This window comes from Chinchilla lanigera, unplaced genomic scaffold, assembly GCF_000276665.1.
Source record: "Chinchilla lanigera isolate Chin_1 unplaced genomic scaffold, ChiLan1.0 scaffold00044, whole genome shotgun sequence".
NCBI lineage: Eukaryota > Metazoa > Chordata > Mammalia > Rodentia > Chinchillidae > Chinchilla > Chinchilla lanigera.
This window is the reverse complement of record NW_004955445.1, coordinates 10,864,915-10,884,705: the sequence shown is the minus strand read 5'-3', so window position 1 is coordinate 10,884,705 and position 19,791 is coordinate 10,864,915. Positions and strand designations below refer to the sequence as shown.

The 19,791-nt window shown below is 38.7% G+C and overlaps 1 pseudogene; it reads right to left on the bottom strand.

Annotated features, from left to right (window-relative positions):
* Positions 1-563: 563 nt before the first annotated feature.
* LOC102029018 lies at positions 564-12,499 on the bottom strand (annotated as a pseudogene).
* Between the last annotated feature and the right edge of the window lie 7,292 nt (positions 12,500-19,791).

The window sequence follows — 19,791 nt, the reverse complement described above, 5'->3', positions numbered from 1 at the left end:
ATTGGTGTCTGTTTTTTTAGAAGACTATAGAAACAGAGTTAGAAAACAAAAAAGTAGCATAGTATACCATAAATTTGTAAATTATAAATTACTCAATTTTCATAGGAAAAAATTTGTATTGATTTGGTGTGAGGATTAGAACCTCATACCTGGTAACATACATTATCAGGTAATATGGAAGACAACAATCTAAGAAGTAAACTTAATGTTTGCCTCTTTTAAAGGGAAGTGCGCCTGACCTGATTAGTTCACTCTGAAGTGACTTTACTGAGCTTCTTGGATTAGTGTTAGTTACATTTCTTAGCAGACTTGAAAAAATGCTCTTCCAGTACACAGCATTTCCATCTATATAATATTAAATCAAACCAGTAAATAAGATGAGTAAACTTATGGTGTTCCATCACATTAGTTAAACAATCTGAAACTCTTGCCTTTGGGTGTTAATATTAGAATGAGGGTTGACTTATGGCAGAAAAATTCCCATATTCATTATGCTGATAAGATTCTACTCCTCTATGTATAGTCAGTTTTAGTGTTCTGTAAATTGTTTAATTTGGTGCAACTTACCCTTTGTTAGTTTTCTGATGTAGAAGGAGGTTGAATTTGTGATAAAATGCATTCTCATATAGGCTATATTCATAGGGTTTTTCTCCTGTATGTATTTGCTTATGCCCAGTGAGAGTCCACAGATGCCAGTAGGTCTTCCCACATTCATTACATTCACAAGGCTTTTCCCTTGTATGGATTCTATGATGCACATAGAAGGCTGACTTGTAGAAGAAGGATTTCCCACACTTGGTACATTCACATGCTTCTCTCCTGTGTGAATTCGCTGGTGTTCAATAAAGGAGAACTTCTGACAAAAGGTTTTCCCACATTCATGACATGTGTAGGGTCTCTCCCCAGTGTGTGCTCTCTGATGGTAAGAGCTGACTTCCTGCAATAGATCCTCCCACACTCATTACATTCATAAGGCCTCTCCCACAGAGTTCCCTGATGTACAAAGAGGTATGAGCTTTTGTTAACTGCATGTTTATGTTCACAACATTCATAAATGTTCTTCATATTTATTCTCATATTCACTTTGGTTTGTCTTCACAATGGGTGCTCTACCACATTTATTAAATACACCATACTTTTCTCCTGTATGAGGTCTCTGATGTATAGTGAGTGTTAACTTATGGCAGAAATGTTTTCCGTATTCATTACTTTCATAAGACTTCTTTCCTCTATGAATTATCTGGTGGGCAATGAGGACTGATTTGATACATACAAATTTTCCACGCCATCTAAATTCAGAGAGTTTCTCTCCTGTGTGACTTCTCCAATGCACACTGAAGGCTGATTGACAAAAGAAACTTTTCTCACATTCATTACATTCATTGGGCTTTTCTCCTATGTAAATTCTCTGATGTGAGTTCAGAACTGACTACAGAAGGTTTTCCTACATTTCTTACATTCTCTTGGCTTCTCTTCTCTGTGAGTTCTCTGATGTACAGTGAGGTGAGATTTCTTACTGAAGGCATCCCACATTCCTTGTATTTATAAGGTTTCTCCCCCATGTGGGACCTGAAATGCTCAGCAAGGGCTGTCATCCAAAAAAAGTCTTTCCACATTCATTACATGCATAGGATTTCTCTGCTTTGTGAATTTTCTGATGTACAATGACGGCAGACTTGTCAATGAAGGTTTTTCCACACTCACTGCATTCATAAGGTCTCTCTCCAGTATGAATTCTTTGGTGTCCATTGAGGCTTGTCTCTAAATGAAAATCTTTCCTACAATCATCACAAGCATAGGGTTTCTACCCTGTATGGACTCTCTGATGTACAAGGGTGGACCTTTTAGAAAAGGTTTTCCTACATTCCTCACATTCATTTATCTTCCTTTCAATACATTCTCCTCTTCTGTGTGGGAAAGACCAGCCTCTTAAAAAAGGGCTTCTTATGCTTATTAAGATCAAGAGTTTGCTTCAAAGTCTGAAAGTTCTGTTGCAAAATAAGATCTTCATCTTGACATCTGGCTGCCCTAACTTGATCATGTTTGTATTTTTTCATCTCAGAATGAATTTTCTCATGCTTAGTATGGAGCAGTGGCTTTTCACATTCATTATGTTCAATGAGAATCTTTTTATTGTCTTTTGTTTTCTTTACAACAATAATTTCTGAACTAGTTTTTAAACTTTTTCCACCTCAGTCACATATATACACCATTTTTCTTGAAGGAACAATATTCATGCTCAGAATAGATGCTCTCACAAATATATTAGCTCTTTCTGTAATCAATGTTTTGTTGTTGAATACAATTTGCCTTAAATATTTGTCTTGGATTTCCTTGTCCTTATTTAAGGCATCATCACCTTCTACAAAAGAGCACAATTAATAATTTGTGACTCTTTACACCATTGCTATGAAATTAGAATCCTTACAAATGCCTCACTAAGGAGTATTAGATTTCAGGCCCAGCCTCTGAGGACTAGCAAGAGTGTAAGGCAAGTATCTCTTATTTGGATGATTTTGGGGAAAACAAAGAAAAATGCAAACTTATCCACAACAGGCATTTAACAAAGTAAAGGACAGAAAACTAGTAAAGAATACAAGAGTCTTTGACACACAAATACATCTTAAACACAGAGTGGAAAAAAATTAAACAGTCACAAAGAACAGCACACCAAGTATTCTTGAAGTATGGCCAACAGAGTATTGAAACAGAGTGAAGTGATTTAAGGCTAAGACAGTGATGTGGTGAGACGAGCTAAAATAGACCACAGGAAGATGGTCAGTGTTATAAAAACGCACAAGAAGGGTTTAATATGAGGGTTTGCTGTAACATATGAACTCTGGAACTTATAGAAAGAGAAAGATTTGGGGCTGGTCAGGGCTGGGATTGAAGGCAGGCAAGCAGGACACCTTGGCACTTGCATAACCTTGTAGGTAGAGGTTTTCTTAGATTCTGTGCTAGGAGCTTTCTTTAGTCCTAACAGTGGTGGGGCTGAGAGAAGAAAGTGAAACAGACCTATTTCTCAATTAAGCTGTAGAAAGAAAGGGAAGAACTAGAGAGATCACTCAAATCAAGCAAGATTTATCTTTTTAAAGACAGATCTATGACTATTTAAATATAAAGCGAGTCTATGACAATGGTGGGTGCTGCAAGGTAGTTAACAGAATTCTACAGAAATAAAGGTGTAGTAAAGAAGAATTCTGGGGATGGGCAACTTAGTGGCAAAAGTATTTAGAAGTTTCAATTAAAGGAGTATATTTATTTATACTTACATATTTATTTATTAATTATTTATTACTGATTATTTATTTATACTTAAGGAGAATGTTTTATTTATTTATTTCAAAATTTTATTAGTACATATTTGTCATAAAAAATGATCACATTCATCACAGGGAATTTGTATCTGTATGTAACATGTCTTACTTCTTCTTTTTTCCCCATTTCCCTCCCCTCCCTTCAACCCTTCTTCCCCTCCCCATTTATAAAAGCTTTATTTCCATTTTTCTCTTCCATTCTCTTTTAAAGATTCCTTTATTCCCTTTCCCATTTAAATATATTCCTTCTACTTCCCAATATCTCTCCTCCAGTTTTATTGGGGAGAATGTCTTAGCTATTCATATCATGACCGTTGATTGTCCTCAATCACTTTCAAAGGTCTGGTCTTACAAAAGGGGCTTCTGAAAAACATTATAAAGATGCCAAATGTGGTCACTGACTACCCTGGCACTCTTATTTCCTTTGGTTTTCACCTGCTCAGTTGTCATTTACTTACTTGTGTAGTTCTGACTTGATAATTCTTCCACTGTCCATTGTTCTTCTCCTTGCTCCAATTTGAAGATCACATCTGGTTTGTTAACATAAAACCCTATTAACAGGAAGTGACAGAGAACTTGAAGCAAGCTCTTTGGACTCTAAGGACTCTGAAGGATGTAGGAAATCAGCTTCTAAAGAGGCTCAGAGATGGCCGGCTACAGCTCAGTGAAGCCAGAATGTTTTGGTGAAGATTAGAGGAAGTACACACACACACACACACACACACACACACACACACACACACTTCTACTGCTGAAAAAAGCTTATTACGTTCTAGAAATGCAACATGCCCTTGTGACCTGGAAGAAAGGAATACTCTTGGAGCTGTACAAGGAAACTGTGCTTACCCACTGCAACAAGGTTGCTGTAGTTCTCCAGCATCACATCTCTATGCAAGAACCCCTGAGCAGGTTCCAGCTGTGACCACTCTTCCTGGGTAAAAATCCATAGTCAGGTCCTTGAATGAAAGTGTCTCTGAAAGAATGTGTTTAATCTGAGGTGATTAGAATTGATTGATATCAAATCTATGGGAACATCATGTACTTTATGGGAGGGTAAAATTAGAAATATTCTGCTATTCTGTTTATTTTTAAGATGAAGTTTTTAAGTATTATGAGGTTTTTTTTTTCTTTGTTTGTTTTTAGCATGTCCTGGAGTTCTTGGAGTGCTTGGATTACTAAGTCACACAGAATATTTGGTCCTGCTTTCCAGTATAACACATTGTCATGGTTTGGGGTTTATTGCAAGGTGAACAATAACATACAGGACACATATTTTATAAGATTATTTATAATGGTCACCCAAAGAATCATATACAAGAGAGTGTAGGCAATCTGTCCACATACTAGAGATCAAAGAATCCAGCTGAGGGCCTGGATCCCAAAATAATATTCTGCCTGAGGCCAGCTGAAGACCTAGGGCTCATAACAATGCCTCCCATGAGTCCAACTGGAGGCCTAGAGCCCATAACAGTATCTCATACAGGCCTGTTTCGCAGATCTGTGCTGGGAGGTGCAAAGGTCAGTTGTAGAATTGGGAAAGTCTGTGCCAGCGAGATGAAGGATCTGTGCTAGCAGGCTGAGGGATCTACACTGGAGCCAGGAAGCGATGCTCAAAATAAAAGCCAGAGCTCCCCTGAAAAGAACCACAGGCATCCTCAGCAACAGTGAGGCCCCAAGCTCCACTGATGATCAAGACAGCCGAGTTCCCATCAGGAAAGCCAATGTGACAAGTTTCTCCAGAAGACTGGCAGTGCACCATCTTCCCCTCTGGAGCCAGGAAGTGATGCTTAAAGTGAAGACCAGAGCTCCCCCAAAATGAACTGAAGCTATTTTCAGTACTAACAAGGTCCTGAGCTCCTGAGGATGTTTTCATCCTGAGGATGAAAACAACCAAGTTCATCAGCAAAGCCAGCATGACAACCTCCTCCAAAAGAACCAACAGCTGCTTATAGCTTCCACCAGCTCCCAACAGCCTTTCTTCTTCTTCTCCAGTTCTTGCTCTTGGCATCAGTCCTCAGGTGGGCTTCGCACACCCAGTACCATGCTTACCCAGTTCAGCTGGGTGCTATAAGTTCACCACCAGTTGTCAATCCACCACACACATTCTGGTAGGGTGACATGAAAAGATGTATACAGCTTTAGGCAAAATCCCTGATGAACACACGCACACTACAAAGGGTGGTCACAGAAGAAGAAAATAGTTCCTTTTTGTGTTATCAGATTTCACTGAGGGGGTAATTTTATTCTGAAATACAAACAGTACGTTTTGTAGGAACGTGATCATTAAGAAATACACACAGGCCTGGAAAGTTCATGAATGACAAATATGTCTGTATGAAAGGAAAACGAGAAGCTGGACAGAGGGCAGTGAGAAGAACTTTTTCCTATAAAAGTAGTTTTAGATAAACATTTTCAGTACATCATTCTTGCACATTCAACCAGTATGTACATTTACTTAGAAATTAAAATGTAATTGAGTTACTTTAAGCTATATATTAATACCGGTAAAGCTTGATTATTGCATCGCTCTTAGCCAGGATAATAAGATGAACAGAAGCCCAAGGAAGTGCCTGGGATGCCCCTTATTCTCTAGTTTGAAGACCACTGCTGTGAACATTAGAGATCCATAGGAACAAGCTGCAAGCAAGGCCTGGAATTTTGTATTTTAGAATCACTGCTCTAGAGTATAAGAGGTGGCAAACTACAGCCTGTGGGCCAAAGCCAGCCACAGAAAACCGTATCTGGCCATGTCCACTTGTTTACACATTGTTCATTACTATTTCTTCACTACAGCTGCTGTTTTGAGTAGATCTGAGAGGCCAGTGGCCCGTAAAGCCAAAAACACTTATCACCCGGTTTTCTAAAGAAAATGTTTGTTGTCTCCTACTCTAAAATTAAACTGTGTGGAGGTCAAACTAGAGGGGAACAAACTAGAAGAGTCAAACTAGAAGAGTCAAACTTGTGAGACATGGCCATAGGTAACTCTAGTGAGATTGGGAAGTAGGGAATCCATCTCTCAAGAGGAGTTGGCTGCTGGCTGGCGTGCAGCAGATGTGGTGTATGTGTGACTTTGCATGATGAGCTAGATAAATGTGAGTACTGTGTGCTGAGATTAGGGAAATAACAGAAAAAGAATTGAGCACAGGAGGCTAATGCACTGGCCACTAAATGCTATGCCTGAAGTGCCTGAGTAGTACTGAAGGAGAGGAGTGTAGTCAGCTGAGCGTATCTGGTTCTGGAGGTCAGAGGAGAGAGGGATCAGAAGCAGTATTTCAAGGCACCAAGATGAGGAAAGTCTTGATGAATGGACACAGAGTAATTTCACATATTGTTCAGTGAAAAAAGGACAGTGCAAAAACAGTATGTTTTTTTATGAAAGGAGATGTAAGAGAATACACATAGAAGCATTATATGTGCAAAAAAGAAATATGGAGAGGATGACCGAGAAACTAGTGAAACCAGTTGCCTTCAGGGAGGAGATGAAGAGAGTAGGGGAATGGGGAAAAAGGTTGGAGAGATTAGGGGAATAGGCACTTTGCTAACTATATCTTTCTACACAGTTCTGATTAGTAGAACTGGTGTAATACTACCTACCTCCAAAACAAATAACTAAAACCAAACAGGATATAGAAAAGGAATTCCAAGTAAAACACAAATACTAAAATAAGAACAAACCACATTAAAAATAAGAAACAACCACAGTGGAAGGGATAAGGAAAAAAGAACTAACCTTAGTAACTTTGGAAAAGAACATTTTTACCCCATCCTGTAAGGCAGACAGAAAAGGAACTGTTTAGAATTATACTCTAATTAGGAATTTTTTAAAACATCAACCATGGATTAGACAATTTTGAAAACTACCTCATGCATGTACTTGGATGAGAAAATAGAATAATACAGATTGTGGGAGCCAAGTTTCTCTCTTGGTAACAAAGATATTACAAATAAGGAAAAGGGAAGGCTAGAATGATCCTTACAGAAAAACTGCAAGGCAGTAAATTGTCAAGGTCACGAGAGACAAAGGATGGACCCACCCTGCAAGAAACTACAGAAACAACGAAATGCAATGTCTTGGTTACTCTTCTCTGGCTGCTGAGACAAAACACCTAACACCCCCACCTAAAAAAAAGGAAGGAAAAGTTTATTTAGCTCATAGTTTGTGGAAGTTTCAGTCCATACTTGGCTGGTTCCAAGGCAGAGTGGCACATGGCAGAGGGCAACAGTTCATGGAGGTGGAAGACAGCAAAGGCAACAAGAGCAAAAGGGGGGAGCAGCGGCAAGCAGCCTGTTTCCCTCCCATACATGGTATGCAAAATACCTCCCCTGGGCAGGTGTAGCACTCATATCCATTAATCAGTATATACTCTAGAGGCCTGTCCCATGACTGCATGAGGTTTTGGGGGGACATGCAGACACAAACCATAACAGGCAATGTGAGATCCTAAGCTGGATCCCTGAGCTGAAAAGGAGTATTAATGGAATAACTGGTAAAATTTGATAACAGTCTTGTATTACCGTTAATTTCCAGATTTTGATCACTGTATTATGGTTTTGAAAGACCAGGGGAAGATAGGTAAAGGGTACACAGGTACTATGTGTATGATATTTCTAATTCCTTTGTAAGTCTAAAATTATTTTGAAATAGAGCAGCAAAAACTGCAGGGCATCTCCATTCTGGAGACACATGTGCACTCCCTGTGCAGCAGAATGGCTGCAGTTTACAAAGCTCACAGCTGTCCTGGGTCACCCCAGCCCATTCTGGCCTCACCCCTCCATGCACCTGCACACTGGAACTCATTATTAGACAATTTAGTCACACATTTCCTTCCATCATCTGTCTCATACATATCAACTAGACATAGTTACATGATCCATATTATTTCCTCTAGGAATTTCTTCCTCCAAAGACACTGTACGCATCCTGACAATAAATAGTATCTTATAATTTTAGGCACAACAGCAGATGTATAAAGTCTTAAAGACTAGAAATGTAAAAATATTAGAAGCAGAAAGCCATTGAAAAAAGTCAGTGAAGGGTACAACTGTTACTAGAGTCCTGTACTCAGGAAGGCCGATTCAGTTGCCTTTAATGGCAAAGATTTCACAGTGAGAACAGCAAATGTACACACTGAAAAGTCGTGATCATAACAAAAGAAAAAGAAACTCATTTCTCCTGATGATTCAGGTCAACTGTGAGTGGACTGATTGTTCATTCAGATCAGAATGGAGTTCATAGATTCACAGAATTGGGGGTGGGGGACTGATGGGGGAGGGAGGGAGAGAGAGGAGCAATGATCAGGCACAGGGCTACAAAGGGCACAGAAGAGCACACAGGATAAGTCTGCTTACTTGAGAGGGAGACCCATAGGCAATGTCCAGGCCCTATCTCTTGTAGAGATGTAGTACATATAGCCCAGGGGGTAGAAAAGGGGCTAGAATGAGTTCCTTGAACAAATAGCTCCTGATTATGGCCATGATGTGAAGATAAAGGACAAAGAGTCAGGGAACAGTCTAAACAGTGACGCATGGTTAAAAGTATGTCCAGGAAACCAAATGCACATTGTCATCCCTCTGCAGTGGTGCTAAGCATGGCTGATGTATGTCACTCAGGGCATTCTGCATGTCTGTGCAGGAATTTTTGGCTGTCAAAGTACTGTGAGATGCTGCTGGCATTTGGTGGAAAGAGCGACCAAAGGATGGTGGATATCCTACATCATGCAGGACCATCTCATTCAAGGAAGAAATGTCTTAACTCATGTATAACTTTCTAATATTCTAAATATTAACACAGATGATATATGTGTTTGTAATGACCTGACCCTACAGCCTTATTCTATTTTATACTTGAACAGACAGTATATATAATTATGCATACTAAAATTTCCTGGAATGTAATACTAGGTATATCAAGGAAGCAAGGAACTTGGCTTGGATTTCAACTTCAGGAATTTTTGCTCTCTTGAAAAAGAGCTAATGGCCTGCTGCCACGGTATCTGAATCATGAAACACTACAACTATACCAATGTAAACTTGCAATTGGCACATTCACAGTGATTCAACCTCCGAGTGTAAACCTCAGATTACTACTCTTCTGGTATAGTTGTATCTAAGTGATTCCACAATGAAATACATATTATTAAATTTTAAATTACTTTGCTTTTAGTTCTCCTGTAGAGTTATACTGATTTAAAACATATTCAAGTAGATTACCTATGATTTTCAAGCTCAGATAATGGGAGAATGGGCTTTAACTGGGATCTCAAGAAAATACAGTGGTGTCTCATTTCAATCTGGTTCACAAACAGAAGACTTTGGAAAAAATTTTTTTGAGAATGCTGCATCAGAACATGACCATGGCCACTGTCATGGTTTGTGTCTGGATGTCCCCGCAAAGCCTCATGCAATCATGGGGCGGACTTTTAGAGTTTTTTGTTGATCCATGGTCCAATGCTGGGATTATGGGTGTGAATGCTACACCTGCCCTGGGGCAGGTAGTTTGTATACAATATAAGGGAGGGAAAGAGGCTGCTTGCCACTGCTCCTCCCTTTTACTCTTGTTGCTTTTGCTGTCTTCTGCCACCACGAACTGTTGTCCTCTGCCATGTGCCACTCTGCCTTGGAGCCAGCTGAATATGGACTGAAACCTCCACAAACTATGAGCTACATAAACCTTTCCTTCCTTAATTTTGGATGTCATGTATTTTGTCTCAGCAATGAGAGAAAAGTAACCATGACAGCCATCTTTCCCAAATGAACATGAACACGGTCATCTTTTCCAGAATCATGGAGTGAATTATGTTTGTGAACCAAGATACCACTGTAGAGCCTAAAGGAAAGATTAAAGTGCTATCATTTCATTTCAGGACTCCAAGCCAGGTAGGAGAGGGAGGAAGTAAATGATCTAGGCCAGTGATGGTGAACCTTTTAGAAACTGAATGCCCAAGCTGCTACCCAAAACCAACTTATTTATTGTCAAGTGCTACTGCAATTAAACCTGAATACCCAATGCTCGGTTGCTGGGGCAATACTGAGGCAACTTGGCTCTCATGCTGACAGAGAGGGCTCTGCATGCCTGCTGCAGCATGTGTGCCATTGGCTGACCATCACTGACCTAACCAATAAGATGTGAGAAGGATTAGCACAATCTCCACTTCACGACAGGCCCCAAGCAGGTAACAGGTGTCTCTGCGGGAGCATGTAGTCAGTAGTGGAATTTTTCCAGAGGGACTAGAAGACAAAACTGACCTTAGACTAGTATATGGAAGAAGGGAAGGAGGGACAATTTATTTGCCTGTCTCATTTTTAGTTCATTCAAGGTTAACCCCAAGGTGGATTAACTGGCCCACACTTCTGGATTGTATCATTTGGTTACATCATCTGGTACCTTTACCTCAGGAAGCCAGAAACCACATATGGTGTGTTGGTCCTTCTGAGTCTAAGAGGAGGCAGTCTGGTGTGGGTGGGAAGGATTGGCCAAGGAGTATAGCATATGGAAGATTTTTGTCCTTGTACAAAATGTTACATGAGTGAATTTGGGTTTGAAGAAGCCGATAACCACCTCACCATAGTTTGTATGATGTCTTTCTTCTTAACTTGTAAACCCATCACTATAGAGATAAAATTTCTTTTGTCCAAAATATACTTGTATGGATAGAACATCTAGATTAATGTTTGGCATATAATACATAGTTTTTAAATGAAAGGTTTAGAGTGGTAGGAATTAAAAAGAAGTAGGAGTTGATCATGATGTAAGTAGCCTTATAAGTCACACCAAGGAGGCAGAACTTTCATCCTGTAACTAGTGTGGACCTACTCGTGTAGTTTCCAAATTAAGAGATAGACTGGACTGATGTATTATAGGGTCTACTCAGTGAGAACAATAGTCTTGAGGCAGATCATTGAGAAAGCTACTATGATTATGACAATGTAGGAGAGAGAAACTGAGGTGGGGGAATTGGGGAAAGGACAAGTTCAAGATTGTTTATGAAACAGCACTAGTAAGGCTTGATATGTAGATATGGTGAGAAATGAGGAATAGGAAAGTGTAAGATATAGCTCATTTCTGGCATGCATAACTGGTAGGATGGTAGTGGTACTGACAGGAAATAAAAGGAAAGAAGCAAATGGAGCAGACCATAAATATTATTTCCATTTTGGATATGAAGACGCCAAGGGCCTTTTCAATATCCTTATAGAGATGCTCAGGGGCTGGGGATTTAGCTCAGCGGCAAAAGCGCCTGCCTGGCAAGCGCAAGGTCGTGAGTTCGGTTCCCGGTACCGGAAAAAAAGACAAAAAAAAAAAAAAAATGTGGTTAAGGACAGAGCCCTAACCTGGGAATCAAGAGACCGGAACTCAATTATTGGCTTTGTCACTAGCAAACTGTATAAATGAATAAAATATTTACCTTCTAAATCCTAATCTTAAAATAAGGCAAATTTAAATAGTTTTAAAAACAATTCTTATTACGTGGTCCTATATGGGAGAAATTCAATTAATCCCAGAGGTGGTGATGAACAAGACGTGAGCAACTCAGAATAAAGAGTGGAGACTGAGGGAATGACACGTATGTATTTAAGAAGAGATGGAAAAATAATTTCCTTAGCTATTGCGGGTACCCCTTCCCTCCAACCTACACTTTACTTCGTAGGTCCTCCTATGAAGCGCCTTCCTGAATCCTGCCCATTCCCTCAATTGCAGCGCCGCGCATCTTTTTTTGAAAGTTGAAAGGAAGCTTTGCTGAACCACAGCAACCGATGGCTGCAGGTTTGTGGGCATTCGCAGAACTTCTAGGATATGATTTTAGCGCGTGGATCCGTAAACCTTTCCCCTTAATAAAGCAGCATCTTCGGGCAATGAAGGGCCATAGAGTGTCCTCCCAGACCTGCAGGTCAGGGGCCTTACGCAGCCCTCGCCGCCTGGCCCAGACTGGGAAACCCTCACGTGGCTTCCTTTGGTAGAGGCGCAGGGAGAACGCTCTCATCCATCCTCCGAGGAGCCCGGCCCCGCCTTTCCCTTTGATCTCCGACTGCTCCCGCCAGTCCTTCCTCTCGGCCAGCCCTTCTAATTTATAGGTATGCTCGCTACATTTCCCGTTTCCCTCAGTAGCAGCTGAGGCCTTGAAGCGGAAATCCGGAAGCTTCAGCGCCCGGCCCGGAAAGAGACTGGTGAACCGGAAGAGCATCCCCGTAGAGGACGGAGAATGACGCACGCGCCGCGGGAGGAGGGGAGGGAGCCCACTGGCTGTTGTTCCCCCTCTTCCCCTAAAGACCTGTGGTTGCGCTTCTGGAATCGCCTTTCCCAGGCAGCTCCCAGGCAGCTGGCCTGAGCTGAGGGAGTTCTTGAGGAGCTTCTGCTTTAATTATCGGACTTGTTGACTGCCATGAACCATTAATACAAAAAGGACAGTTTCGGATCAGCTTTTCAGAGGACAGTGAATGAGAAAGGAAAATTACAGACTGTGAATGAAATTACGTAGTGTATTAAGAAAACAATAATGACCTCCATGATTTCTTTCAAATGGAATGAAAAATATTGGCTAGTTTCCCAAAATAACACAAGAAATATGCAAAAATTGAAGATAATCAGAATATAAATATTTCTAAAGAAAACACTCTATTAACCATAATTCCAATTCCTATACACCTGAGTGTAACATTAGTGTATATACCCTACTGACAATTTTACGTAAGGGTAAATCGTAAGTTTTGACTTATTTAATAAAATAAATTTTTATTAAAAAATTTAACAAAATAATATTTTAACACCATCAATTATCTTATTATAATGCAAATAATATAGAAAATAGTTCTTCATCCACAAATATGTATATGTATTGTATACATACTGAATAAAGGTATATACTATTTACTCACTGGAAAGCATGAAAGTTTCTGACAATGTTATATTATCAAACTCAAGAATAGTTAGCAACTGTGGCAGCTAGCATCCAAAGTTGGCCCTTAATGAACCAAATTTCCCAGTATTCAAAGCTTGTGTCTTTCCCTCCTACATTGAATTTGACTGATGTGACTCTCTTTACTCAAAGAAATGTGTTAGAAGGGACACTGCTGGTTTCAGAAAATAAGACTTAGGAAGTTCTGAAGCTTCAGCTTTGCACTTTGGAGAGTTCTGTGATGATATGTAAGAAATTCAGCTACCCTATAGCAGAGACCAAGGGGGGAAACCAAGATGAGTAGAGCCAGAGGCACTGAGGCCACGTGGAGAAACTGGGTCCATCTTTTCTAGAAGCCCAACTATACATGGCTTTCCAGTAGTCCTTGCCAAGGGTATCAGAGGACAAGTGAGCCATTTTGAGCCGGCAGTAAAGTCCCTGGATGACCTCAGTCCAGATGAGGTCACATGGGAGCTACCTAATACAGAGTAAAAGAAATACTATTGTGTTGCTTTAAGCCTTAAACGTGGAGTAATTTGTTATGCACAAATAAATAGCCAAAATACCACCAGTAATTTCCAAGAACAGAACATGAAAAGATATCACTCTAAAGTTAAAAGAAAGGCATCTGTTAAATGGTTTATTGAAAACTTATACAAGATAACTCACTAACCATCTGTAATACAAGTTAAATTCTCATCTCACAAATTGCAGTAAATATGTTTCACATGGATATCTAGTTTGAAATGTATATAGCAAACTATCAGACTAAATGATTTTTGCATCTTTAGCTAGAGAAGGTAAGGTGCCACAAACAGACACAGTAGAGGAAATGACTGACAAATTTAGTATTAGAAATGTGAAAAATAAAACCCCTTTTTCTTCAGGGAAAAACATAGATTTAAAAAGCAAATAAATGGATAAAATAGTTATTTCCTAAAGAACTCAAATCTCTTTTAGAAATCACTAAAGATTAAGATACTAATTATTTTTAAAAAGGTAAAATAAGGACATGAAAAAGATCATTAATATAGAAGAGCTGTAAATATATATATGGAACACTGGTCAGTAATCTGTAGAGCAGGGAAGTGCAAAATAATTTTTAAAATCATGTATAATTTCAACAGACTAGCTTGGCAAAACTTAAAAAAATAAGATCATTAATTTGGAAAAATGTTTGTCCACAGATATCATATACCACAATTGGAGACTGTATGCCCTTTATTCCAGCAATTTAGTTTTTAGGAGTATCATAAATAATTGAACCAGTATGAAAAGATGTATAACCAGAGCATTTCTCACAACAGTTTTAATCATAATTTTTTTTTTTTTTGTCTTTTTGAGACAGGGTCTCGCTGTGCAGTTCAGGCTGGCCTTGAGCTCACTTAATGCACCAAAATATGCATTTATTTTCTCAGAATTTAAAAAGCACAATTTCATATTCATCAGAGAAAATGGAATATATTTCTATATATTCAAGTTTAGATATTTTCAAAATTTTTGCTGCTCTTGTAACTGGAAATTTTCTTTTATCTGATTTTCACTGCCTTACAAAAACAATTGAGTCTATAAAGCAGTATTTTAAAAATTCTCTGTATGTTTATTAAAGTAGTAATCCTAAAAATACATCTTTATGATTCTACTATTGTAAAAGTATCAAAAAATGACCTATCATTAGTCACAACCATTTTTCGTAAGAAAGAATCAGGTGATAGTTTTTCTTCTTTTGATGTATAGTTTCTGATTTATTAATAATTTCCTTGTATTAGTTGGATGTTTTCCTTATATATGGCTGCATAACAAATGACTCAAAACCTAGTGGCTTAAAAGAATGATATTTGTTACCACTCCCTTTCTGGAGATGAGGCATCTACATAGGGGTTAGGCAGGTTGTTTGCTTCAGGCTCTCTCTCTGCAATCGAGGTGTCAGCTGTCCCTGCAACCCTCTCAAGGCCAGACTACAGAAAGATCACCTTCTAAGGCTATTACATGGTGATTTGTTCTGTGTCCCTTTACGCTGTCCAGAGGGCAGCTCATAATACGGCAGCTTGCATTATCAGAACAAGCAAAAGAGAAGAGCAAGAACAAGAGCAGGAGAGATGAGAGAGATGGAAGTCATAGTCTCATAAAACCCAATTTCAAAAGTGATATTCTACCATTTTGCCATGTTTTATTGCATAGAAGCCATGAGATTAGGTGCAGTCCACACCCAAGTCACTAGATTAAGTCCAGCCCCACCCAAAAGATTAGGTCCAGCACAAAGGCATATGTATCTGGAGGTAGGATCATTGGTCCCTTTCAGAAGTTTCTGACTGTTTTGAGCAACTAAAAAGTTGAAACATTAGCACAAATATTTTATACTTATAGTTGCTGTTACATTTGCATTCCTATGTTAGACTGCTTTGCTCCCAGGTTTCCTATGTTAGACTTCTTTGCTCTTAGGTTTTCACTGTAGTGCAAGATTATATTGTTTCCTTAACAGATGCTGGAGTTGGTCCTTAGTGGGAGCCAGTAGTTCTGCCCTATACGGCATTAGTCTAAAGCTGCCATCTTGATAGAGCCATGGTGTAGCTTATTAAACCCGTGGGGCATAACACTGGGTTACAACAACCTGTCCAATAATTTTTCACTGTAAATTTATCCTTTAGCATAGTAGTTCCCACTGTGCATCTTGGTAGCTGCACCTGCAGGATATAGGAAGCAATCTTCATGTTTACCCACTTGGTACAAAAAACAGCAAGGTGTGTTCATGTGTGCAAAAGTATCAAACTGGGATTTTTACCTACATAGTGCACTGCCTAACAGGTTTTGCATATGCTTACCTGAGCAGGGGGTAAAATACACCCACACCACTTTTCTGTTCTATAAATATGTATTTTACCATAATGGAATGTAGGTGTGACTCACAGTAGCGGCGTCCTGGGAAACAAAAACCCATCTGTGCACTCACCCACTTGGCAGGTGAATGGCAAGGTGTGTACAGGAGTTCCAAAGCAGTAAAAGGTGAATTTTACCCAGAAAATGCTCATTGCTAAGTTTTTGTGCATTTAGGATTTGTTTTAAAAATTTTCTTCTTTTGATTTTTCTCGTAGGAGTAGCCCAGTTCAGTACCGTGGTATGTGAAAAACCAGATTTGCAAGTTTGCAGGCGGTTGAAAGTAAATCATCAGATCATCAGCTCATTCATGCATGGATGATGAAGATGGTGATGACTTTGACATTGGCCATGTGACCAAAAGTTCTTGTGACAGTGAGATGGAGCAAGAATTAACCAATACAGATGTACACAATGTAGACTTTGATTCAGATGACAAAGTACATATTTGACTAGTAGAAGTGGTACAAAATGGTCACACAGCCAGACGGAACAATCCAATGTTAGAACTAGGTCTGAAAATATGGTGAGGATCTTGGTAGGTTTATGGTTGACAGCAGTGACCTTGATAACACACCTTGATGATGGGGTGACACTCTCTACTGGGCCCTGCCTCTCTTCTCAACATTTCATTTTCAGCCAGAGCAAGAAGCCAATGAAGAGTTGAATAAAAGATTTTAGAGTGGAAGTTACCATCCTTCATTTGCTTGGAATATAGACAGAGTCAATATCTAGGTCTTGGCATTCTAATTGCTAAGCAGATATTGCGTTCATGGTGACTGGAGATAAGCTAATGACCTAACAGGAATCATAAAAATCATGGATTCTGTTGAATCCAGGGAGCATCCTCAAGAAAAGTTTAGAGTATCGAAAGACTAAAATTTGCTTTTTAAAAATTGTTTTCCAAACATGCCAGTTACATTTATAAAGATATTTTTATAAAGGTATGCACTGCAGGATGCTTTATAGTAGAATACATTAGCAGGAAATGAATAAATAAGTCATAGCGCATGCACACAATGGAATGCTAGGCAAGGGCTAAGAGTGAATAAAGTTGTCTGTATGTTGGAATCCAGACGAAAATGTCTGGTAAAATCTTAAATGAAGTAAGACAAATGGCCCCCAAGACAAATGTAATTATTATGTATCACAAACATATACTAATAAAAAAGAAACCTAGGAAAGAACTAAATAAAAGTGTTTGTATTTTCGAAAGTAGCAAGCATATATAAAGCATAATTCCGGCATAATTCCTTTGCATATATGTACTTTGATAAAGATATTCACATTTAAATAGATATAGGTATGATAGTGTAAAATTTACATAAAATTTAGAACAGCCATGCTCCAAAATGTAACAAAGGTTGGACCAGGGATATAGCTCAGTGGGCACAAGCACAAGGTCCTGAGTTTGATTCCAAGTACCAAAAGAAACAAAAACAAAACAAAAGAAGTATGTAACAAAGGTAACCATGAAGAACACACTGAGATAACACTGAAGAGACTGGGATGAAAATTAATTATTTTTTACTACAAGTATAGGCTTATAGACAACTTTTATTTTTGATATTATTTTCCTTTTTAAACATTTTCTCAGTGTTTCAGCCACTTCTGTCTGTCCTTGAATCTCTGGTTCTTCTATCTCGCCTTCTGTATTGATTCGCCAGGACCACGGTAACAAGGCTGGCTGGCTTAAACAACAAAAGTGCATTGTATCACAATCTCGGAGACCAGAAGTGTGAAACCAAAGTGTCGCAGGATTGATTCTTCCTGAGGTCTGTGAGGGAGAGCTGTTCATGATAGTCTGTCTTAGCTCCCAGGTTGTGACATCATCCTTATTTATTTTGCTATGAGTATATACATCTATCTTCCCAGTTTTTTGGGAAGTATGACCTAACTGGATCTTGGAAGTATAGAAAGCCATGTTTTGAATCTATGGCACAGAGCATGAAACTCAAGCAGGCTCTAGCACTTCAATAAACATTTGTTTATTACTGATATGAATATATTACTGAAATATATTACTGATATATTTTTGTAATATATCAGTAATATATTACAAATATATTACTGAATATTAAACAGATATTTATATTTATTTGTAAAGAAATATTTCTTGCTTTGTCTGGGTTCAGTATTGAGGTTATAAAGGTTATAAAATAAATTAGGTGAGCATTTTCCTTTTCTTCCTTGGGGAAGTTTTTCTAAGGTTAATTATTTTCTGGGCCTAGTGTTATTATTTTGTTTTGTTTGGTTGTAGGTATGTTCAGAATTTCTGTTATTCATAAATTAGGTGAAGATGTTGTAACAGAAAATGCCCTCCCAGCCACTATACTTCAGTTGCCCAGGTAGTAGTTCCTGTTGCAGTTCCTATTACTTCTGTCTCCTAAAAACAGCTGGTCAGTATGATGCATATTAGAAGAACCAATCAATAACCGCAAAATACTCTGCTTCTGTACTTCCTGCTTGCATATCCTATACAAACCCCAAACTACCAAGGATCGGGGACTGATGTTATGGGAATGATCCCCATCCGTGCCAGTCAATATAAAATAAATCTGCCTCCAAATCTTGGGTGTCTTTTCTGATTGCCATTGCAGAACATTTTCATAAGATCCTATTCATTGCAACTAAGCTTTCAAATGAACTGTACTCCATGAATATATTCAAACATCATCTGCCAATTAAAAATAAAATAAGCTTAACAAAATTGCTTATGGTATTATAAGCTTAACAAAATTGCTTATGGTATTATCTGAAATTGCTTATGGTATTATCTGAAATTGCTTATGGTATTATCTGAAACCTTCTACTGAATCTGTGGCTAAGTACCATGTTCCATCACTAAATTTATGGAGAGGAATATGGGGGGGGACACTCCACTATTTTTAATTCCTTCATTTTTATAGCTAGAAACTTGTGCACTTTATTTATTATTTAAAGAAAACTCAACCTTTGTTTCAGCTAATTCTTTCTATATTTCTATTTTCTTAATTTTTATTTTCATTATATTTTTCATCATATTTTCAACTTTTCTATTCTTATTTGAACATTTTGAGTTAGATAGAGCTTGTTGGTTTTTTCAACAATTCTCTTCCCCTTCTTTCTCCTTTTCTTCTTCCATTTCTTCTTCCTCTTCCTCCTTCTTCTGTGGTATTGAACCCAAGGCTTTGGGATTAAACTAAGCTACATTCCCAATCCTTTTTTAGTTTTTATTATTAGACAGGGCTTGGTTAGTTGCCCAAGCTGCACTTGAACTTGCGGTCCTCCTGCCTCAGCCTTCTCGAATGCTGGGATTGTAGGTATGATCAATTCTTCTTTTTAAATATAAGAATTTAAGTTTCTAGATTTCCTTATAAATTTCTCTTTGATGAGCTCCCCACAGGTATACAATTTAGTGGCTGAGACATATAATAAGACAATTGATGCTACATGTTGATGTTTAATGGACAATGTAATCCTGTTACAGGGACTTTCATGTCTCTGAGGACTGGGCTTGGTCTGCAGGCTGAAGAATGCTGTGTCTTGGGAGATGCATTTGACAGGTGCCTGGCAAAGCAGCTACAGGAAGGAGAAAGGCCCTTGGAAATGCAGTCACCATGGGAAAAACGGGTGAAGAGAACTATGAAGTGTTCCAGAACTGACATAAATGTGGAGGAAAAAGATTTGCCTCCCACTTGGGGTCCTTCTTTTTGGAAGTAACACGG